Source organism: Schistocerca piceifrons, chromosome X, assembly GCF_021461385.2.
Source record: "Schistocerca piceifrons isolate TAMUIC-IGC-003096 chromosome X, iqSchPice1.1, whole genome shotgun sequence".
In the NCBI taxonomy this organism is placed as follows: Eukaryota; Metazoa; Arthropoda; class Insecta; order Orthoptera; family Acrididae; genus Schistocerca; species Schistocerca piceifrons.
Window position 1 is genome coordinate 892,964,790 of NC_060149.1, and position 25,052 is coordinate 892,989,841.

Below are 25,052 nucleotides of genomic sequence, written 5' to 3' on the forward strand. Positions count from 1 at the left end.
ACGGTGAAGTTTCCGACCGCTCTGGCAGATGGCAGAGCCGTAGTACAGCGTCAAAATGGCGTCTACATACGTCTCACGTTACAAACAGCATACTGTTATGAATAATTAGGTTCAGAAAAAGAAACCGTGGTGAACATCTATACACGTTTTATGCAGTGTATGGCGATGCTGCAGTTGATAGGAGCACAGTTGGGAGAAGGGTAAAGAAAGTTACAACCTCAGGAAATGCAGAAACAGAGCTCCATGATCAGCCATGCTCGGGACGTCCTGTCGCGCAGCCACTGCTCCAGACAAGCTGAATCGTGCGGATGCCGTTATTCGTGCCAAGCGGCGCATCACAACTCGACAATTGGCTCTACAGTTGTCGGTCAGCATTTTAAGTGCGTCTGCAATGATCGAGACTCTCAGATATTCAAAGAGGTGCTCACGATGGGTTCCACGAATGCTCACAGCGGACCAGGAGATTCAAAGAAAGGCCATTTGTTGGAGCGTTTTCAGACCGACGGACAGGCCTTTCTGACACGGATCGTTACGGGGGATGAAAGCTGGGTGCACTACATTGCGCCAGAAACAAAAAGGCAGCTTTTACTAGCTTGGAATACATGCTCTTCCACAACGTTGGCATACGGCCATAGAACGTGATGGAGATTACGTACAAAAATAGGACACGGACAAGACATGTTGATGTATACTGTCACCAAATTCTGACTCTTAACAATAAATATGTTCTGAGAAAAAAATGTGGGGCATTACTTATTGAATGACCCTCGTACGTCTAGCAGTCTAACAATGTCATCGTACTTGACTGAATCGGGACTAGTGTTTGGACACAGTTTTACACACAGACAGTAGACGTCGGCTCCCACTGTCGACAAAAAATAGCAGCCCGTGACAGAGCACTTCATCACTGGCCTCCAAGAAGCCCTGATCTTACCCCCTGCGATTTTTTCTTATGGGGGTATGTTAAGGATATGGTGTTTCGGCCACCTCTCCCAGCCACCATTGATGATTTGAAACGAGAAATAACAGCAGCTATCCAAACTGTTACGCCTGATATGCTACAGAGAGTGTGGAACGAGTTGGAGTATCTGGTTGATATTGCTCGAGTGTCTGGAGGGGGCCATATTGAATATCTCTGAACTTGTTTTTGAGTGAAAAAAACCTTTTTAAAAACTCTTTGTAATGATGTATAACACAAGGTTATATTATGTTTCTTTCATTAAATACACATTTTTAAAGTTGTGGTATTCTTTTTGAATCACCCTGTATTGTTTCTGATATTAAACCATGAGTTAATTTGCTATATCTGTGTTATTATTATTTGATCCTTTCATCATTAAAGTTATCGTAGGGTGAAAACAAAATAAGAACAGTTTTATTTTATAGAATTTTATTTTTATTTACACACAATAATTCAACTTTAAAGCGATAGCCAAATAATGTTTTTATATACCTTGCATTCAGCCTGAATCGTATTCGAGCTCGCAGCCAAAATGACATACAAGGACACTTCTTCAGTAAATTTCATCTCCACAGATTTGATGCCAATAGGGTTTTCACTTGCATATTTCGGTGCCGGATGAACGTAGTCATTTATACATTGTTCTAGTTTACTTATATTCACATTGTGCTCGCGAAAATAGTCAATAATGTCGTAGTATGGAGCTCTAACATAAGGACGCCAGTGGCTCATTATGTCTGCAGCAGTCAGTAAAACATTGAACAGATCACTTAAATTTACCACGCTAGAATGTTTATCATGTATACTTGCTCCCTTGGATTTTAACTCAAGACCTGGTTCCCCATACATACCAATAATTGATGCCTCGTCTTTTAACACGTTATCTTAATACGAATATGCGATGAACTGTGCTCAGCCGCTTTCTTTCCCTCTATGAACTCCATCATAATACACAAGTAGTACTACTCATGCCATGAGAACTACACTTCAGTACTGATAAACTGTGCATTTTCTACAGCTTTAACTACTTCGAAGTCTTTATCGGGTACTAGGCATACATTTACACGCTTAGAACCACAGGAACTCACACTGTATGTGCGAATAACAGCATTCTAGTGGGAGTTGGATACTGAATCGTTTACAGTGCAATACAGTCTGAGTTATAACTCCACAAGTTAAGTTATGTCACTGACAGAGTGTATAACTAAAATCAATTTTTCGCATTCACTGTGGTGTGGAGAGAGAAGGACCTAGTCCATTGAAGGGAGAGTGACAAGTGAGGATTGTAGGCGTTTCGAGTAGAAGCAGCATCTTAGAAGGTGCTGGTAGAGTTCTCAGAGTACTTTCAATGCTCACGGCTCAAATGGCTCTGAGCACTATGCGACTTAACTTCTGAGGTCATCAGTCACCTAGAACTTAGAACTAATTAAACCTAACTAACCTAAGGACATCACACACATCCATGCCCGAGGCAGGATTCGAACCTGCGACCGTAAGGGTCGCTCGGTTCCAGACTGTAGCGCCTAGAACGGCACGGCCACTCCGGCCGGCAATGCTCACGGTTTGCGCTTCGTATCGATTGCTTCTTCAGGTGTAAATGACTCGTGTGGGAGATAGGTTTTGTGAAAATGTGTATTTACATAGACCTTTATCTTCACAAGTGTTACTTGTTCGTAGCACAGCGCTAAGATAAAGAAACAAATGCACACCTGTTCACTGCTAGTGAACGACTATTCACGGCAATGCTGAAGAGTGGTAGATCGCATACATCGACAGGAAGTTGCAAAAGGCACGAAACGTTCCGATTTAACTCAACGAATTCCGTACAGAACTATGGGACTCAGGGAACAAGAAGAAGTAAACGGACTATAGTATGTGAAATAGCACCTCCAACAATTGGCTTTCACAGGTAAGTGACATTCTGTAACCTATTAGGCCATAAAAAATACTAATGTAGGCTTACTCTACAACAAGTATTTATTAAGTAAATGACTGCAAAAACACTAAAAGTTACGTTAAACATAACTTTATACACTTACCCTATATTGCAGATACTTTTCTTACTTTGGCAGCAGCGAACTCTTGTATGAAATCCAAACATTCAGCTAGCTCATTTTCAGTCGACACCGTCGCCAGCCCACACTGTCGTGCCAGGCCCACTGCTGATCTCGGGTATCTTTAAATCGATTTAAGCTTCGAGAAACATCTTTTTCGCTTGCCACTGTCACTGGTTGTCTTATCAAAATTCGTAAGGCTGCACCTATGTTGAGCACAAAGCCATATTCTTGTATGAGCTTCCCAAGTTTCAGTCGATGTGTTACTAGCCTTTACCACCATGAGACCAATTTAAGTCCATCTTTTAAATCGACAAGACTGACGCCCTTAGCCCGCACGTGACTAAAACGGCACAGTTTGGAACACTTGTCACTTAAAACGTCTGGTGACGTCTTTAATTTTACTAATGTCATTCAAAAAAATCAAAAGTTTCACTGTGACTTTTAAGCTGTTGAAATCCCTCACAGTGAGGGCATTTTACTTACTTTAAGTAAAAATCTCTTTTATACTGCATTTTGGATCTTCAATTTTCCCGTCTTCTTCCTCATACTGCAACTGTTTCTTCTTCCGTCCCTTTCGTATTTGCATTGTACCACTTACGTAGGTTTTTCTATATCGAGCTGGGTTGCCAGTTCCTAAGCGTGTAGTAGGTTATCTTGGAACTGAGGTCCTCCCAGTAGTTTGTGAAATAATCTGTTGTCTTTTTGAGTAAGTCAATAGCTTTGTATATGTCTTTGGTAATACTTTATGTTTTTTCTGACAACATGAATTCGGAGTAATATGTCATACCGTATCATCAGTGAACGAAGGAATGTAAAATTACAGATAGGTCTGGCAAACTACCAGCCTCACGTGCAAACATTCTGTCCATATTTTACTCTTCGCTTATTTCAACCAGTGCAGCATAGCCCTTTCTTATGTTATACTTGACAGGGGTAACTGTGTCAATCCTACTTTCCCGCGTCGTTGCACTTAATGACTTCAACGTTAGGGCAGATATATGACCATTGAAAACACCTAGCATCGCGTAGATGCAGAAAAGAAATTAATCTGAGTGTTCTGATGTCTTTTCAGAATAATTCCCAACTACATTCATAACTACACTTAGGAAATGATCACTGGACGGAGCGTAAAATGGCTTAGTTAGGATTTAGGTCTTTTGTATTCCTATGTTCATCCCTTTCATTTAAAACCAAAATTGGTTCAAATGGCTCTGAGCACTATGGGACTTAAATTCTGAGGTCATCAGCGCCCTAGAACTTAGAACTACTTAAACCTAACTAACTTAAGGACATCACAAACATCCATGCCCGTGGCAGGATTCGAACCTGCGACCGTAGCGGTCGCGCGGTCCAGATGTAGCGCCTAGAACCGCTTGGCCACTCCGGCCGGCTATTTAAAACCATTACCGTAGCCCTGCCCCCTCACGTCCTCGAAAGGTATATTCATTTCCTCTGTTTTATGACTACCTCTGTAAACCCCAAACCAAAAATACCAGAGGTAGAAACCCAAGGAAAGTTTCACTAACATTTATATCACAGGTTTCAGCATCAGTAGAATTCACGTTAAAGAAATGCACTATCGCTGTCATTTTCTCAACACCAGAATAATCTGGTGTACAGTCAAAAATTATGGAATAATTTTGAGCATTTTTCAATAAAAACAATATTTTGTTTTTAATTTTGTGACTGAGAATGTGAAAATAATTGATTTTTTCCCTGTATAACGGTCAGACTTATTTTCGCCATGAGTTGCTCTCTTTATACGCTCACCTACAACTGAACCAATTTTCCAAATAATTGGATCAACATTAAGAAATTCCCATTGTTGTGATTAAACATTTTGTCTGAAGTTCGTCTTAAAGGAAAACACTGTCATGCCAAAAAAATGAATTAGTGATATAAAGCGTTCGATGACACCTTTCCAATCCCGGGTTTCCGCATGTAACATCTGCAGAATTCCTACATTGACAGTATTGCCAAAGTTTAATCGTCTCAGAGCTCCACCCACTTTACGTACGGTTATATGTGCCCCTGGGACCTAATGCGGGTAGCTCATTGTAAGGTGTCAGGCAAATCCAACACCTTCCATGAAAACCCTGACATGATAAGCAAATCCAGTAGTATGTCACATAGCTCCAAATAAATCGTGACATTATATTAACCAAAGTAATACGAGTAACGAGTGAGCAAATGGAATACCACAGACTAACACAAGAATGCCTAAATGCATGTCATACCTTCCCACCGTGAGACAGACGCAGTTCCAAGGGGAGAAACGAGAACAGAAGCCGAGAGCAGAACCGTGTTAAGCTAGAAGGCCCTACGATAAGGGACGGACACCCACGTTGCCAGCTAACCGCTAGGACCACCCCCCAGCCCATGTTAAAAGCTAGAGCCCTCCAGAAGAACAGTATAGATCTTACGATAACACTAAAAGGGCCACACCAGATGCAAGTTTTAGCGTGAGACTTTTTCGCGTCTCTGTTACGTTGCAAACTTTAAAAACATTGCCCCACCACGAAAAGTATAACGTTTCTCATTGGATAGACAGAATTTTTGTATGCGGAGCTTAAGGTTAACATTGAGACCCTGATTGGTCAGATGAAAACACAGCCAGATAGTTTTTTTTAAACCAACTTCGGTAAATTGTAATAAGGAGAAGTTAGAAAGGAGTTGCTTCCCTGCCGCCGCCCCCTGACGAACACCGACAAGGTAATGAACGCACGCGATGCCGCATAACAGCGCAAAAAGCTTCACTCAGAACTGCAGAACTCTCATCTGCTACACCCCCATTTTGTGTAATACTAGTGTCGATCGTCAATTAAAGCTCATGGTATTCACATTTGCTATGTAAGTTAAAATCTGAAACGCGATGATTTTTCTGTTATATAATTATTGAGAAGCCACATCAGCCACAGTAATTTACGACAAGTTAGATAAGTAATTAAAGATAATTGAGGGTCACTGTAGACCATTTTGATAGTTTTCTCTTTTGTGAAACTTAATGTAAACCTAGATTATAGATGTGATATGGCATAGGTCATCCTTCGATCCATTGTATAACTTGGAAACCCATTCAAGGAATATTCGTTCACATTTTTGTTGAACGCAGTTGGTTTTTATCATCCTGTATTAAAACATTTCCTTTTATCAATAGTGCAATTTATAAACAATGTTTTGTGAGTAGAATAAAATTTCCAATGGTAAACTTAACTGCTTTTTCGACGTTATTTTACCAGCTAACTAAAAATAGGAAGGCCTTGAACCCCTTCCACTAAATTTAGTTAGTATTAAGATTCTTTTACAGGGAGTGCAGTGGAGCTGACGCTGAAATCATTAAGTATTTGGTTATATCATCGCTAGTCTCACTGAACTCTTCTGAACTCTACATGTCATGTGTGGTCTGGCGTCTCCTTACCAGCAACAGGTCCCAGGTTCAAACTAGTCAATTCCCTAAAAAACACGCTCAGAGCGTCGTTGCGCAAAAGTGGTAGGAAGACACGACATAGAACAACAGACACCACGCAGAATGTTAGATAATATCCCAGAAATGTGCCGCCAATTACTATAACCATCTAAAATTAGTAATATTTAAATGTTTGAAAAGAGTTTGTAGCAGAAACAAAAAAATCTGCACTTTTTGAATAACCTAACCTTTTTCTCTGAACAATTTCTCCATTACACAAACGGTAAACGTAGTTTTTAGAAGTAAATCGGCGATTACAGTCATTCTTAGAAAAGCTGTCAAATTCAGTTGTTCATTCTGGAGAGCCTCTTTTCACTAATGTTGCCCAAAAAAAGATAGCCTACTTAGTCGAGCCATTTTTCGGAATCTGAATATGCTAGTGTTTACCTTTATTTCTTTATAGTAAAGTTTTTCACCTCGGTACGGACGTTCAAGCTCATGTAGGTACATTTCAACTGTCTGATAGGCACATTGTAGAAACTGAGCTGCCAACACTGCCACTAGGAAGATTTTCTATTTTGAAAGATGCAACCAAGATGACCGGCTCCTGCACTTCATCAGTAAACTGCTTCGCAATACTGTAGAATTGTAGATAATTTCCAGTAAGACAATAGATTTTATGAACAATTTGTATTTTCGACTTATTCTCACACTTCTTCTTTTTATGCAAAACTTTCATTGTCTTGTTTAATACATTCTTCTCGAACGATACTGAAATTTAAGATTTTGTCGCCCCAAAAAACCTGTCGCCCAGGTTGGTGGCACAGTTCGCCGCTTCCTAGAGCTGACCCTGCTTACAACACAATCCAATACTGCAGTTGAGTGAGTGCTAAGTTCTTGTTGTAAGCGGAAATAAATAAATCTTTACATTTATATCATCCACCTGAAGTGCTAATTTTTGCTGGTCATAAGTAACGAAAATTCGTGTAGTGTAAAGTGAGTTAAGTGATTTAATTCTATTCTTAAGGGTGCAATCTGTATTGCAATGCGTTACAAGTGTGGAGGTTGCCGTAGGATAGTCAGAGGGATTGGTATGTGTAGGCTGTGGGTTGGAATTTCACCGGGGTGACTGTCGTAGAGAACTGAATGGGGAACTCTACGAGGTTGTCCCATGGAACTGTAGGCTTTGCAAAAAAGACAAGAGAATCGAGCAGGAGGAAAAGATTTGTGCGCTTCAGGCTGAATTAGATCACGTGAAGCTTGAACTACATAGGTTGAAGCGGGAAAAAGGTCTTGGGCACAGGGCAAAGGTAACAAGCAATGGGCGAATGGGGAACAACTCTTCAACTTCATTTGCATTTGAGCTAATAGTATCCAATAAATTTGACTGGTTACCTGAAGTAGGAGGGGGAGAACCTCTTACAGCTGTAGATCACATTACGGTGTAACAGACTTCTAGAAAAGATACTCAAGGTAGGTCGGTATCGAGAGAGAGTAGGAAGAAAAGAGTCTGGCTGGCTAGGCAGTAGTCATGGGAGAGGTGTAGGCTAGATGGTACAGGACAAGCTAGGGACAGGGTACCAGTTCATAAGTATTGTGAATCTAAGAGCTAGCCTTAGCCAGGTGATAGAGGATATAGGTAATTTGTGCAAAGGTTTTGGTAAGGAAGATCAGGTTCTTATAGTCGGGGGAGCAGGAAACAGCCTGGCTAAGAGCAGTAATTACTGCATCAGGGACAACGTGGATGGAACAGTGGTAGCAACTATGCACGCAAATGCGAGTTTTGTGGAGTTCCTGTAGCACCGTGACCAGCCCTGGGTAAATACTACTGTGAGCCGTGTGAACACTGAGTTGAGCAGGCTACCTGTTGCTACAATTGGGAGGTAGGGATATATTAGACATGGCCTACATCTGAATAGGTGAGGGGAAGATGGGTTGGCTGTGCTTCTTGCTGATAATATATGAGTGGCCACCAACACCCATAGCAAGATCCTTGTGGTTACTGATATAAGAGGGGCACCTTTTTAAAGTTAGAATCAGGATTTGGGCATCCTGTTTCGAAAGAAGTGAAAATAACAGAAGAGCCCTACAAAATGCTTAGTAATGCACAGAAAAGTAGCTTATTTCATCAGAATATTAGAGGACTGAGTAGTAAAAGATTACACTATTGCAGCTTATTCACGCAGAAATAACACAGGGAAAGAAGGAGATGGTTGGTTGGTTTGTGGGTTAAAGGGACTTAACTGTGTGGTTATCAGTCTCTTTTTCCGTATTCACACAGTTCTTGAATTAAAGCTATAGCCCAAAAGAATCCTGTCGCCTGAAATCCAGGGAAGGAACAAAAATGCGCAAAACGGTCTGTGTAACCACACTAAAGGAGAAAACGAAAGAAGCAGGCAAAAAGTTGAAAACATTAATTAAAAGAAAAAAGTGGTATAAGGTGTTAAAACAATATGGCAGATAGCCTGGGCTGGCTGACACATGAATAAAAAAGGATGAGATAGTTACTCTGCATCATACTAAAATCTCCGTCCTAAAATCACAATGCAAGAGAAACACAGATGGTGAAAAGAAGAACACGAAGTCGGTCAGACAGCACTAAAGGGAGCGAGGAGGAGTTAAAATGGAGGCAGGGTGAAGGTCTGAGATAGAAGGCCACATGGCCACCCTTAGATTGAGTGATAAAAATCCCCCTCTCGAATAGAATGTAATACTCGATCAGTTGTTGAGGTATTGTCACGTAACACCGTACTTAGTGCGTCAGGAAAGTTAAAAGACCACGTCAGGGCAGCTAGATTGGGAAAATCCAACGAGATGTGGACTACTGTCAATCGAGAGCCGCAGTGAGACTGAGGTGGGTCCTAGCAATGGAGAAAGTGACCATGAGTCAGCATAGTATGGACGATGTGGAGCTGGCAAAGGACAACAGAGTCTTAGCAAGTGGATCATATGGATGACCTCCACACAGTCATTGTCTCCTTTATAGCATTTAATTTATTCGGTGTACTTAGAATGTGCCATTCGGTATTCCAGATCTTGGAAAACTTTATGGTGTAAGATCGATTGGAGATCAGCCTCTGGTGTGCCGATCTCCAGAGTCAGTTTACTGGTAGCCTATTTGACCAACCTGTCAGCAAGCTCATTTGCCAGAATTCTTATATGTCGTGGGGTCCAGATGAAGGCCACTGAATGTCCACGGTTTTCGAGGGAATAAACAGACTCCTGGACAGTCATTACCAAAGGATGGCGAGGGAAGCACGTATCAAGAGTTTGTAGGCTACTTAAGGGGTCATAACAGATGAGGAAGGACTCACATGTGCAGGAGCGGATATGCTCAAGGGTGCAAGAGCTGGCTATCAACTTTGCAGTGAAAACACTGCAGCCCACGACAAAGAGCGCTGTTCAGTATGTCCAACGTGAGCATAAGCGAAGCCAATGTGACCATCGATCCTCAAGTCATCATTCCTGAACCCTGGAACTCGCCGAGAATAGAGAAAAATTGGTGGCAGAGGGTCTCAGGAGGAACTGAGTCTTTTGGGCCTTGTGATCGGTCCAGACGAAGCTGTGGCCAAGGCATGGACCATGGAGGTGTACGTAAGTGGACCCCTGAGAAGGTCATAGAGTGAAAAACTCGAGTTCAGTGAGAAGGGACCAGACATTGACTGCAGTTATAATCCTCCATCTGGCTAACCGTTACGACGATGGATCACCATGTTAGGAAAAACGAGACGGTAATTTGGATGTAGAGGCGAACTGTGAATGTGAGTGGTACAATTTGAAAACAGTTGTTGTCGCCTGATTCGCACTGGAGGAACCCCAGCTTCAACAAGTAGGCTTTTCACTGGGCTCATTTGGAAAGGTCTCGTCGCAAGTCGAACTCCACACTGGTGTATAGGGTTCAGCATCTGCAATGCTGAACCATACGCCAGGCTCCCATAGTCAAGGCAGGACTGTATAAGAGCTTCGTACAGCTGCAACAGTGTAGGGCGATCTGCACTCCAGTCAGTGTGACTCAGGCATTGAAGAATGTTAAGATGCCGCCAGCACTTTTGCTTAAGCTGACGAAAATGGGGAAGCCAAGTTAAGTGGGTGTTGAAAACCAGTCCTAAAAAGCAATAAGTCATTATATTAAGTAGTTGGTCTTCAAGCTGAAGTTCTAGATTTGGGTGGACAGTAAGATGACGACAGAAACGCACGACGCAAGCCTTGGCGGCTGGAAACTGAAAGCCGTAGGTGAGGACCCATCACTGATCAGTACAGATCCTTCTGGTACCCCATTCTCTTGGAAATGGGGGAAACTGTGTGTAGAACCGACACGAACTCTGAAACTGCGGAATGACAACAAGTTCTGTATAAAAATCGGGAGCAGACCCTGGAGAACCCACTCGTCCAAAGTTGCGAGGATGTGGTGTCGTCAACTGGTGTCATAGGCTTTCGCCAGGTGAAAAAAGACGGCAATAAGGTGATGACGGTGGGAATAGGCCGTTTGGATACACCAAGTTTTCAGTGGTGGAGAGACCTTGGCGAAATCCCCACTGGGACAGAGTCAGAAGGCCTGAGACTCAAGAAGCCTATACAACCGCCAACTCACCATACGTTTGGGCAGCTTCCACAGTACATTGATGAGGCTAATGGACGATAGCTATCCATGTCTAGCAGTTTTAGCACTAGAACGATGATACTTTCTCGCCACTGCGACCGGAATCGCTCCACATGCGGTTGAAGACAGCAATTAGGTGGCGCTGGTAATCCACTGACAGATGTTAAATCGTTTGGTGATGGATGCAGTCTTGCCCAGGGGATGTGTCAGAACAGTCATCAAGAGCACTGAAAACTCCCACTCACTGAATGGAGCATTGTAGGACTCAGGGTGGTGTGTAGCATAAGGTAGGTGTTGTCATTCCACCCACTGTTTTAGGGGATGAAAGGCAAGGCGGTAAGTCTTAAATGCACAGGTTCGAGCAAAACGCTCTGCAATTGCGTCTGGGACGATATATGAAGCTCCATGTGTGGAAATCCCAGGTATACCTGCAGGGGTCTGATATCCATAAAAGCGTCTGAGCTTAGTCCAGACATGGGAAGGAGAGGTTCGTGTTCCAATGGTGGACATGTACCATTTCCAGAACTACTGCTTCCATCTTTTGATTAACTGACAGACCTGGGCATGGAGCATTTGAATGTAATAAGGTGCTCCATTGATGGGTGCCAGTTATTACATTGTAGGGCCTGCCTACAATCCCTAATGGCCACAGCGATTTCCGGCGACCACCAAGGCACTGTCTTCCGCTGGGGTCAGCCTATGCAACAAGGGTTTGCCAATTCACTGCAGAAACAATGTTTTTAGTAACATCCTGGATCCTACCAAGCAGTGAGGATCCGACAGTGGTAAACAGACTGAAAGAATCCCTGTCAGCCTTGGTAAGAGCCCATATGAGCATGAGTCCACATGAGTGATGACAAGAGAGGGACAGGAAGAGCAGAAAGTGGTCACAACCACACAAGTCATCTTGAGCTCTCCAGTGAACAGACACTAGAAGGCCAGGACTGCAAACTGAGAGATCAATGACTGAGTATGTGCCATGTGCCACACTCAAATCAGTGGGGGCACCTGCATTTAGAAGACAAAGGTATAGTTGAGTTAGTAGATTCTCCACATCTTTACCATGGCCAGTAATCTTGGTTTCAACTCACAAAGGGTTATGGGTGTTAAAATCACCCAGAAATAGAAAACATTGGGGGCGTTGGCAAATTAGAGCAGCCAGTTCTTGGTGCAGCACTTCACCTTCTGGAGGAAGATAGATGTTGCAGATGGAAATTTCCTGTGCTGTCCTTACCCTGACAGCCACAGCTTCTGAAGGTGTTTGATTGGGCACAGGTTCTCTATATACAGAGGTAAGGACATATATACATATTCCATCTGACATCCTGTTACAGTCAATACGATTTTTGTAATACCCCCAATAGCCATGAAAAGTAGGGGTGGGGTCCGCATTGCTGGAAACCAGGTTTCCTGAAGGATAGGTGTAAATCAATCAGGTGCAAAAGAAAACTGCTGCAATTCCACTGTAGGATGACGCTTTTTGAAGTCTGGGAAGGCATAAAGTGACCAAGGAGGCAGTTTACGGCTCAGAGTCTCCTTCTGACACCTGTTGAGGACTTCTGGTCTCTGCATCCATTGGTTCTGAAGCTTTGGGGAGATCTAGGTCATTGGGGGACACTAGGATTTCCACGTCATCCTCAAAATTGGAGTCTACCAGAAGTGGTAGTGTGGGAGCCACCAGGATCTCTTTCTTCTTTACGGCTTTCTTCATCTCTCCCTTCTCTTTCGGTTTCTATGACTGGGAGGGCTTCTCTGAGTCTGTCTCAGGAACTGATAGGATTGTGAAGTCCTACGACCAACAGGTTGTGGCTCCTTCAGTCACTGGCTGATGTCTGGCTTCCCAACAGCAGAAGCCTTGGAAGGCAGTGTCCCAAGGGACCCCTTCCTTGCAAGAAGGACCTGGAGGAAGCTCTTTCTTCTCCAGTCGAGGGGGTGGAGAAGGGTGTCCCCAATGGCTGGGGTGAGGGGGGGGGGGGGCGTAGCTCCCAAAGTAGATGTTAGGGGAGCAATGGGAGGAGCAGTGGCCCCAACCACCAAGGGGAGAGGCATAGCCTGGCGCCCCTGGGGGTCCACTATACAAGCCACAGCATCTAGGGTTACCGTCGCCAGCGAGGGCGACATCAAATGGCTGGTTCAAATGGCTCTGAGCACTATGGGACTTAACATCTGTGGTCATCAGTCCCCCAGAACTTAGAACTACTTAAACCTAACTAACCTAAGGACATCACACACATCCATGCCCGAGGCAGGATTCGAACCTGCGACCGCTGCAGTCACGCGGTTCTGGACTGAGCGCCTAGAACCGCTAGACCACCGCGGCCGGCAGGGCGACATCGTCATAGCTCCAGTATAGCAGGAGATCATGCACACAGGGTTTAGGCAGTCAGATTTTGGTTTTGCCTCTGTGTATGTCAGCCTCTCCAGGGTCTTATATTCCATTATTTTTCGCTGTTTCTGAAAAACTGTGCAGTCTGGTGAACAGGGGGAATGGTGCTTTCCACAGTTGGCACAAATGAGCAGAGGGGCACAGGGAACATTCGTGTGTGTCGCTACATCCGCCATCCTGACATGTGGGGTTGGCGTTACAAAGAGAGGACATGTGTCCAAATTTCCAACGTTTGAGGCACTGCATAGGGGAGGAGCATAGTGTTTAACGTCTCACTGGTACGTCACCATCTTGACCTTTTCAGATAACGAATCATCTTCAAGGCCAGATGAAGGCACCAGTAGCAGCCCTGTTGTCCTTAGGCCCCCTATGCACACATCTAACAAAGTGCACACCTCGTCACTGTAGACTGGCGAGCAACTCGTCATTAGACTGCAAGAGTAGATCTCTATGGAATATAATCGCCTGGACCATATATAAGCTCTTATGAGGGGTAATGGAGACCCGGACATCACCCAGATTGCTACAGGCGAGCAATACATGCAACTGGGCAGGGGATGCTGTTTGTTTCAGTAACGACCTGTTCCTCATTTTGGATATTCCCGCCACTTCCCCCAAATTGTTCTCTATGAAAAACAGAGGCTTTGTCGTTAAAAAAGATTCCCCATAAGACCTCATGCAAAAAAAGTATCGAGGAGAATGTGTCTGTCCATGATCTTTAGCCCTGTATTCCTCCCATGGAACAGTCAGGGAAGGAAAGGGTTTGGAGTCGTATTTCTCAGCATTATAGTGCTCGTTACCTGCCTTAGAGACTGCTGCAGCTGTTCAACCACCAGCGTTAGACAACTTCATCCGCTTCATTGCGGGTTAGCGGCCTGATGCCACCCACTCCGACCAGGGGCTCTCCCTACAGGCACCACCCGGCCACAGCAAAGACCACTTGGAAGTATGGCCGTTGTTGGGAGGCCTAATGCCCCACATAGATCGGCATCTACTTCTTGGCATTCGTGGGGAGTTGGTAGCGCAGGTGTCAGCAGTGCTACTCCTGTGTTGTCAGGGGGCTACAGCCAAAATGGAACATGAAGACCCCTCCCCCAACGACAGACTGTCTACTGCACTGGATAGTGGCTGCAAAATGATCCATTATTATGGTGAGTGCAGGAAATGACAGCGCACAATGGATGTAAAGGATGCATCATGTAAGATGTCCTTGCCAAAAAGTCTGGATTACAGGTGCAATTACAGTTCCATTGCAGTAATAGATGGAAAAGATTTCTGTGCACAATGGATACATGTAAGGCGTTCTTCCTCAAATGGCCCGCAATTCGGAAAAATTTCGAAAATTTGGAAGTGAAACTCTAAAAGGGGACCATCAGAATTAAGGCCGAGAAGTAGGAGACTCCTTTTAGTCGCCTCTGACGACGGGCCTATTCTAACCCCCAAAACCCTCAGAGGGAAGGAGGAGTTGTTGCATAAATTAAGACAGAACACAAGTTCAAAAACATTGAGACAAGTAGATTTTGTTGTGATCAGCACATAGAAGTATGTGCTTGTGAATTAATGCTGGAAATTAGTTCACTTTTAATTGTAATTGTATATAGATCCCCACTGGGAAATTTTGAATATTTACAAGGATTCCTTACCAAACTATCTGTCAGACAGCAGTCTGTGGTGACTTTAATGTAGATGTTCCACACGATTCTGATAGGAACAATTATCTGGAAACGTTATTTGGGACATACGACTTTGTCTCAGTAACTAACTTGCCAACACAGGTAGACACTAGACCCTAATTGATAATGTTTTCTTTGACAAAGTTCAAAGTAAGAAATAACTGTTTACCCAGTAACAAATGCACTCTCTGATCATGATGCACAGTTATTTAGGATAAATAACATAGCACCTTACAGTATGGATACTCGTCAGTGCAAATCAGTTAGAATAATTAATGACTCCAGGACAGATGTTCTTAGGAATAGTTTACAGAAGATGACATGAGATGTAATTCATAATGAACCAAATGCTAACATAATATTTAATCTATTCCATGATAAATTCATATGATTTTTTTAAAATAGCTCTCTGTATAAGCTAATTAGAAAGGACACTAAACAGCCACGTAAAAAGCATGGATCAGTAGAGGGATTAAAGTACCTTGAGTCCTCTCCCTATGGACCACAGACATAAACTGACGATAATAGCGTAGCTCGAATAATAATACAATTAATTTGTTATTATCATTTATAGCAAATACCCACATCCTGACCCCAAAGAAATTTGAACCTCTTCCCATACGTACAGACCTTGACTCAAGAGGTCTTCTCAATTGAACTAGTTATAAAGGATGACGAATAGAAGGGTGAGCTTGAATGTTATTGATCTAGGGGGGAAGGGAGGGGGAGGGGTTTCCTGCCATTTTGATGTGTTCCCATTAGTCGAGAAATATAGGGAGATGGGAGGAGTTTCCCTCCAATTTGATGTCACACAAGTGCTTGACGACCTTATGATCAGTCTCAAGTTACGTCCTGTACCACCTCATTTTTGTGGCTAGGGCAGGATTTCCCCTGGGTGACTTGGTATATAACTCGGACAACTGTCAGTGTTCCCTACATGGGGAGGGAAGTGATGGTGACTCTGAATATAACTAACCCAAGTTCTTAACCTGAGACAGGAAATGACATTGGGATAAGATCTTTAAATTGACTCACATGCCCACTAGAATACTACTACTTGCGTTTTGATCGAATCTACCGGTAACACAACTAGCAGCCCACCTCTGAATGGCTTCGAAGTTTTCCTTTAATATGACCTGCTGGTGATACCAAAAATTCGAGCAGTATTCAAGTACAGATCACACTAGTGTTCTGTAGGCAACTAACTTTACAGATGAACCATCTTTTCTTAAAATCGTCCCAATAAACCGAAGTCGACCATTTACCTTCCCTGCTACCATCCCTATGTGGTCGTTCCGTTTCATATTACTTTGTAACGTTACACCTAAATACTTAATCAATGCGGCTGTGTCAAACAGCACACTACTAATACTGTTTTTGAACATTACTTAATTGTTCTTGGTTCCTATTTGCATTAAGTTACTTTTTTCTACATTTAGAGCAAGCTGCCATTCATCACAACTTGAAATTTTATCCACGTCATCTTACATGCTCCAAAAGTCTCTCAACAACGTCACCTTCCCATTCACCACAGCATCATCGGCAAGCAGCCTCAGATTGCTGCTCAACCAGTCTGTCATATAATTCATGCATATAGAGTATAAGAGAGGTCCTGTCACGCCTTCCTGGGGCACTCCTGACTATACACCTTCCTCGCTGTCTGGGCGCTAAAGACTACACTGTTGAGCGCCCATAACACCATATCCATCCACCCATCCACTCGCTGTCAACGACAACGTACTGGGTTCTGTTATTTAAGAAGTTTGTTAACAGTCTGCAGTGGGTTACCATGTCAAATACTTTCCAGTAAACTAGAAATATGAAACCTGCCTGTTGCCCTTCATCCATGGTTTGCAGAATATTGTAACGAGAAAAGGGGAAGCTAAGTTTCGTATGAGCAATGCTTTCTAAATCTGTGCTGATTTGTGGACAGAAGCTTTTTCATCTCAAGGAAATTTATTACGTTCGAACTGACAATATGTTCAAGAACACTGAAGCATACTAATGTTAAGGATATTGATATGCAATATTGCAGGCTCGTTATTTTAAATAGAGGAAACACCTGCGCATTTATCTAGTCGCTTTGGACGTTGCATTGGGTGAGAAATTCACGGTAAATTAGGGGCTACGTAGGGGGCCAATGCTATAGAGGATGTTGTGGACTGGCAAGACAGCCAATCCACAGTGACGGGTAGCCGAAAGGCACGCGTTTAAGCTCGCGCAGGCTGGCGTGAGGTCTGGAACAGTTAAAGGAGTTGAGTCTAGTAAAATAAGTACGTAGCTTCGGGAATACTTAACTTTAATCCATAATTGGTGAACATCGGTCTGACGGTACATGCATCACAAGATTAATAGCAAATGATAATGGCGCCTTGCTAGGTCGTAGCAAATGACGTAGCTGAAGGCTATGCTAACTATCGTCTCGGCAAATGAGAACGTAATTTGTCAGTGAACCATCGCTAGCAAAGTCGGCTGTACAACTGGGGCGAGTGCTAGGACGTCTCTCTAGACCTGCCGTGTGGCGGCGCTCGGTCTGCAATCACTGACAGTGGCGACACGCGGGTCCGACGGATACTAACGGACCGCGGCCGATTTAAAGGCTACCACCTAGCAAGTGTGGTGTCTGGCGGTGACACCACAGAGGACTCTAGTAGTATGGCAACAAAGACGTCAGTGCAGTTTGTTAATCCGGAGTGCCTACATTCAGGGGCAAGCATACATTCAGAGGCAAACCTATGGTTCTCTTTTGATTGGTAGGTCCTTAACCTATTATTCTGCTAAGAGGACTATTACCCCCCCTAGTGTAATCCATTCTTAACCTATTGTTCAGTTAAGTGGTTTTCCATATCTTTCTCAGGACCTCCCCACACTCGCAGAAACCCAGCACCAATCAAATTAATTGACTACTTAATTAAATTGATTGAAAATAAATTGGAAGGAAATGGCTCAATTGTACCACTTTCGGTATGGGCAAGCTGCTCCAGGTTATTCAAATTCCCCCCCCCCCCCTCCCCGCTAACACTGTATGAAATTGATGGACTAATTAATTAATTAAATGGATATCCTTCACTTTTCCTTGCCCCTCCCTTCTGAAAATATTGATTGATCGATCACTCTATATGGAATATTGTTCAAACAATTTAGACAATGTGTGGAATATTGTTTATTTAAACAATTTACGGCACGGAAGGTGTATGGAATATAGCTTTTTTAAATGATTTGTCAGGAAATCGATTGCAGTCTGTGGCATAGTTAAACAACTGTTGCGCTTTTGTCATTCCGATCGCATAAGGAAACACGTAATTACAACGTCACAGATCGCTTACCATACCTGAAAAAATTTCTCGCGTATCACAATAGATGCAGGCTGCCCCGGCCGTACACCCTGGGGCCCGCGACGGCTGTTGGCTGACTCACCATGCTGGCCTGTGTAGCAGCACACACTGGCTTATGGCGCCTGTCTGTGTTGGCCGTTACAAGTAGCAGCGAGCTAATGCCTCCCCGAACAAAATCACACTTCCTGTCGGCGTTCACCACCATCTCAAGTGGTCTGTATGCACGAACCAAGCTGTTGGATATCGGTGCATGCGAGATGACTTCCTTCCCAAGCAAATGCCTGACTGGGAATCGCTCCAGAAAAACTGCTGAATTTATTAAATAATTAATTTCCGGTCACACGATCGTGATGTAGGGGTTATAAGGCGGACACGGTAGATATTTCACACACACAAATTATAAAAATAATCTTTAAAAAAAGATCGTTGCATACAAAGGCAGAGAGAGAGAGCTGTAGTTTGCTTTGCAGATGACATAGGAACTAGCGTGAGATATTTCATTCTTCCATGGACTCTAAACTGCCCCAGCCTTCCTGGAGCACTTTTCTTACAGTACACCTCTCGAACTGCTTCAGGAGTTACTAAATCTGGTGCGGGATATCATATTTTGTAGATGTCACAAATGTTGCTTCAGAAGATGTGCCACAGGAAATATTAATTAAACCGTTAATATAGAAATTCAAACAATTTGCTTCAAACTCACGCAGTTTAAAACTACCCGAAAGAAAAAAAGACCGACGCTGCACAGTATTTTGCATGCACAAACAATAGAGTTATGTTTTTTGACGAGAGATTTCATTAAATAATCGAAACGTATTATTATTTGACGCCACGATTGGAAACAGTGCATGTATGAAATGATAGTTGGAGTTTCAAATTTAGACGTGAATTTATACCGTCACGGTTTTTGAGTTCCCAACCACTACATGTCTGGTAAGTGTATTTTCCTTTTTAAAAGTACTACAAAATTCCTAAGTTGACTGGTTCTCTAACCTACACCAGGGCGAAAAAGGGTGGGACGAAAGAGTCTACCGAGTGATAGGATAGTAACAAGAACAAATACCACTGTGATGTATTGAGAAACATGATCCATTCGTGGCTAGATGGCTGAGATGGCTGAAAACACTCTTACAGGGACGGGAGAAAACTACCACCATAAACGCTGCCCATGACCGGAGCCGCAGAAGTCTGTGTCAGTGAGAGGGAGGCCCACCAACCATGGACGGTCCTCCACCCAGAGAGACCTGACTGGTAGGAATTCGAATGTTATCAATACTCCCAGCGCCAACACTTGTCATACTGAATCTCCTCAAATTTCCATGCTGTATACTTGCAACACACGCGGTCCTGAAGGCAGCTCAACTAAAACTGGGTATTAGCTCACTATTCATACGGGGAGCCGTGAGCCAAATCGTGATAAGCTGCACAGGTTGGAAACTTTCTCGAATTCTCTGAACTGGTGTGCAGAGGATGGGCTAGCCCCAGCCCAGAACAGAGGCGTCCACTGAGATACTGTCTCCGGCCCCAAGCTGCTTGCCTGCTGCTATGCTTTCTACAGCCTTCTCCGGGACGCACAGGATATTGGGAACCAGGCACATATATTATCAGTATAATTAGAATTAAAAATTTCGATTGCTGCTGCAGTCTGACACTGAGGGATATACAGGAAATGTATCTTCTTGACGGCTGTGGTCCTGGAACTAATCTCAATATATATAGTGCACATAATTTTCCATGTAAAATCTCTCTCATACCCTTACAGCTATCGATGTGTTCCACCTATAACTCCCTTACGACCGGACAAAGCCATTTTCTTATCACATGCCTGAACATAAGCCACAGTAACTTTACACTGCAGCAAATACACATTTCAGACAAGCAGAGCAGTTATCGTTTATATGTGTACAGCGCCCGAAAAAGTTATGGTATGCACACACTCACACAAGCGAGGTGTCTCGATTCTCCTCATTTCTGGGAAATTATTTGACGTCTACGTCTCCCTGTCGGCGCTTCCGGAAAGTTCTGCATCCTGCCAAGACTCTCTGAAACAGGTGTTGTAAAACACAGGCGTCCAGCACTATCGGATACTCAACAGCTCTCCTGCGGTCGAAAGGGTTGGGAAGACATCACCGATATGGGTTGGTGTACTGAATCAACATCGCAGTCGGTAGTGTAACAAAGAAATCTTGAGTATCTGCTTAGTGGAACCGATTACAGCCCTAATGCCCATTCCTGTTTGTACACTATATTAGACCCAGTTGAACCCTCACATTGCTATACTGTGTAGCTATTTACGAAATGAATCTGTCATCCCTTACGTTCGAATATACTGCTCAGTGCGTTAAACCACAATTCACCACGTCAAATTTATCTTCCCCTTCCGTCTAGACATACATATGTTTTGTACATAAATAGTAGGCTGATTACATCCTCAAACGTCTGGTGATATGTCGAAACATAAGCCACAGAACCTTTACGCTCAAGCAGCAGCATAACATTTCTGACTTCCATTTCTAGGTGTGCAAAGAAAATTATGATACAGTACATCCACACTCGCACGAGCGGAGTGTCGTTTTCGCACTACCCAGTAGCGAAAAAGCCTCCCGCCATCACATATAAAGCGAAACGCGTCAGGTGTAATTCTTTTTAGATGAATTGCGATCAGCTCAAAACGGATAACCAATAGTAACTGATTTTAACAGCTACCGCGGAAGATGGCCACGCAAGCAAACGTATGATGTAATTACAATTTTTAAAAAGTGCTAGCATCTTTTTTATCCATTTCACCGCTTCCAAAAACCTTTCTGTGTTTTTGATACTTGTAAATACAGGCAGCACGCAGTGGCATCTTATATATATTGAGACCGCCAAGTCGGGCTTGTGTCAGTGCTTTCCTTGCATACCTTGCATCTGAGTAGGAGGTAGGTCTATACCTCCTACTCAGATCATTCAAATTTCCATTGACTAAGAAATCATTGCGAGAGTAATATGTACTAGAGTACATCCATTTCGAGTTAATTTTCAGCGGACAAGCAGATGGTTGGAGAAATCGCAAGACTGTTCTGTATCGAGTCCAAGCACATTTTTAAGTTCCTGTTGGAGCTGGAGGAGGATCACCGCGAGACGAATCTGTTGTTACAGCTGGCAAAATAGAGCTTGTTATGAAAAAACAAAAGAGTCTGCTAGGGCGTCATACAAACATTTTTTTCGTTACATATGCGAGAAACGACAGCTTAATTAAACATACCTGTTTAGGTCCTATAACGTGTGTGCGAGAGCTAAATTTTCAAAACGGACTACCCTGTTATGTAGAAAACTCCCATGGGCTTGAATGCAAAGAATGCTTTATTCCAAGCGTACAATAGACTTCTGTTTTCCCCTTTCACCGCACCAGCTGTATGTAACAGAATAATCATTATGAATCCATCGTCATTCAGTTATTCTACTTCAAGTGTGTACAGGATGTCAGTGGATAAGGTAATGCCATAATTGTAACAGTGACTCTGAGGAGTGGTAGTGTGTGTATTGTACCAAATGTGGTCATGCTTTAGTTATCGCTATCAAAGGGAGACAGTGACTGCACAGCTCTGTTTATTGAAGAACACAGGTGTACCCACAGATTAGAAAAACTATTCTAGAGCTCTTACTTCTTCAGTAAGTTACTACAATTTGCCTTGGGGACTACGGTTTCGCTGGGAAAAGAGAACGTTACTGCTTACAATGTGTTTGAGCGTGTGAAACTAAGAAATGTGTGTAATGTGCTCTTGGATATCTATATGAAACTGATTAAGAATCGTCTCCACGTGAACGCTTTTGATTACTACATGTTTCCTACACAACTAGTACCATTACTATGTGATATATATGTCACAGATTTCATTTGTTACAGTGTTACTGTTTTGCCTGCTTATGCAAATGTAAAATTACTTTGAGAAATAAATGAATTTTTACCTCACAATCTGTGTTTTTTTCACACCTTGATAGTATACAGGTTCATCTGGATACTATATCAGTGGTTTTCCTAGACATTACTTTTCAGGCACGTTTGCAATTTGTACTGCAAAATACGCGTAATTTCATGAAACCATTCTACATATTTTGTTATCTATCATCTTAAACTTCACCTCCTTAATAGCACTCATTTGTGAAAAACTAATGTCATGTGTATGACGCACATGCTCTAACATCCTTGACATATGTTGTTGTGTTCTTCAGTCCAGAGACTGGTTTGATGCAGCTCTCCATGCTACTCTATCCTGTGCAAGGTTCATCATCTCCCAGTACCTACTGCAACCTACATCCTTCTGAATCTGTTTAGTGTATTCATCTCTTGGTCCCCCAACACGACTTTTACCCTCCGCGCTGCCCTCCAATGCTAAATTTGTGATCCCTTGATGCCTCAGAACATGTCCTACCAACCGGTCCCTTCTTCTTGTCAAGTTGTGCCACAAACTCCTCTTCCTCCCAATTCTATTCAATACCTCCTCATTAGTTATGTGATCTACCCATCTAATCTTCAGCATTCTTCTGTAGCACCACATTTCGAAAACTTCTATTCCCTTCGTGTCTAAACTACACTCCTGGAAATGGAAAAAAGAACACATTGACCCCGGTGTGTCAGACCCACCATACTTGCTCCGGACACTGCGAGAGGGCTGTACAAGCAATGATCACACGCACGGCACAGCGGACACACCAGGAACCGCGGTGTTGGCCGTCGAATGGCGCTAGCTGCGCAGCATTTGTGCACCGCCGCCGTCAGTGTCAGCCAGTTTGCCGTGGCATACGGAGCTCCATCGCAGTCTTTAACACTGGTAGCATGCCGCGACAGCGTGGACGTGAACCGTATGTGCAGCTGACGGACTTTGAGCGAGGGCGTATAGTGGGCATGCGGGAGGCCGGGTGGACGTACCGCCCAATTGCTCAACACGTGGGGCGTGAGGTCTCCACAGTACATCGATGTTGTCGCCAGTGGTCGGCGGAAGGTGCACGTGCCCGTCGACCTGGGACCGGACCGCAGCGACGCACGGATGCACGCCAAGACCGTAGGATCCTACGCAGTGCCGTAGGGGACCGCACCGCCACTTCCCAGCAAATTAGGGACACTGTTGCTCCTGGGGTATCGGCGAGGACCATTCGCAACCGTCTCCATGAAGCTGGGCTACGGTCCCGCACACCGTTAGGCCGTCTTCCGCTCACGCCCCAACATCGTGCAGCCCGCCTCCAGTGGTGTCGCGACAGGCGTGAATGGAGGGACGAATGGAGACGTGTCATCTTCAGCGATGAGAGTCGCTTCTGCCTTGGTGCCAATGATGGTCGTATGCGTGTTTGGCGCCGTGCAGGTGAGCGCCACAATCAGGACTGCATACGACCGAGGCACACAGGGCCAACACCCGGCATCATGGTGTGGGGAGCGATCTCCTACACTGGCCGTACACCACTGGTGATCGTCGAGGGGACACTGAATAGTGCACGGTACATCCAAACCGTCATCGAACCCATCGTTCTACCATTCCTAGACCGGCAAGGGAACTTGCTGTTCCAACAGGACAATGCACGTCCGCATGTATCCCGTGCCACCCAACGTGCTCTAGAAGGTGTAAGTCAACTACCCTGGCCCGCAAGATCTCCGTATCTGTCCCCCATTGAGCATGTTTTGGACTGAATGAATCGTCGTCTCACGCGGTCTGCACGTCCAGCACGAACGCTGGTCCAACTGAGGCGCCAGGTGGAAATGGCATGGCAAGCCGTTCCACAGGACTACATCCAGCATCTCTACGATCGTCTCCATGGGAGAATAGCAGCCTGCATTGCTGCGAAAGGTGGATATACACTGTACTAGTGCCGACATTGTGCATGCTCTGTTGCCTGTGTCTATGTGGCTGTGGTTCTGTCAGTGTGATCATGTGATGTATCTGACCCCAGGAATGTGTCAATAAAGTTTCCCCTTTCTGGGACAATGAATTCACGGTGTTCTTATTTCAATTTCCAGGAGTGTATTTATCGTCCACGTTTCACTTCCATACATGGCTACACTCGATACAAATACTTTCAGAAACGACTTCCTGACACTTAAATCTATACTCGATGTTAACAAATTTCTCTTCTTCAGAAAGGCTTTCCTTGCCATTGCCAGTCTACATTTTGTATCCTCTCTACTTCGACCATCATCAGTTATTTTGCTCCCCAAATAGCAATACTCATTAACTACATTAAGCGTCTCATTTCCTAATCTAATTCCCGCAGCATCACCCAATTTAATTCGACTATATACCATTATTTTTGTTTTGCTTTTGTTGATGTTCATCTTATATCCTCCTTTCAAGACCATGTCCATTCCCTTCAGCTGCTCTTCCAGGTCCTTTGCTGTCTCTGACAGAATTACAATGTCATCGGCGAACCTCAAAGTTTTTATTTCTACTCCATGGATTTTAATTCCTACTCCAAATTTTTCTTTTGTTTCCTTTACTGCTTGCTCAATATACAGATTGAATAATATCGGGGAGAGGCTACAACCCTGTCTCACTCCCTTCCCAACCACTGCTTCCCTTTCATGTCCCTCGACTCTTACAAGTGCCATCTGGTTTCTGTACAAATTGTAAATAACATTTCGCTCCCTCTATTTTACCCCTGC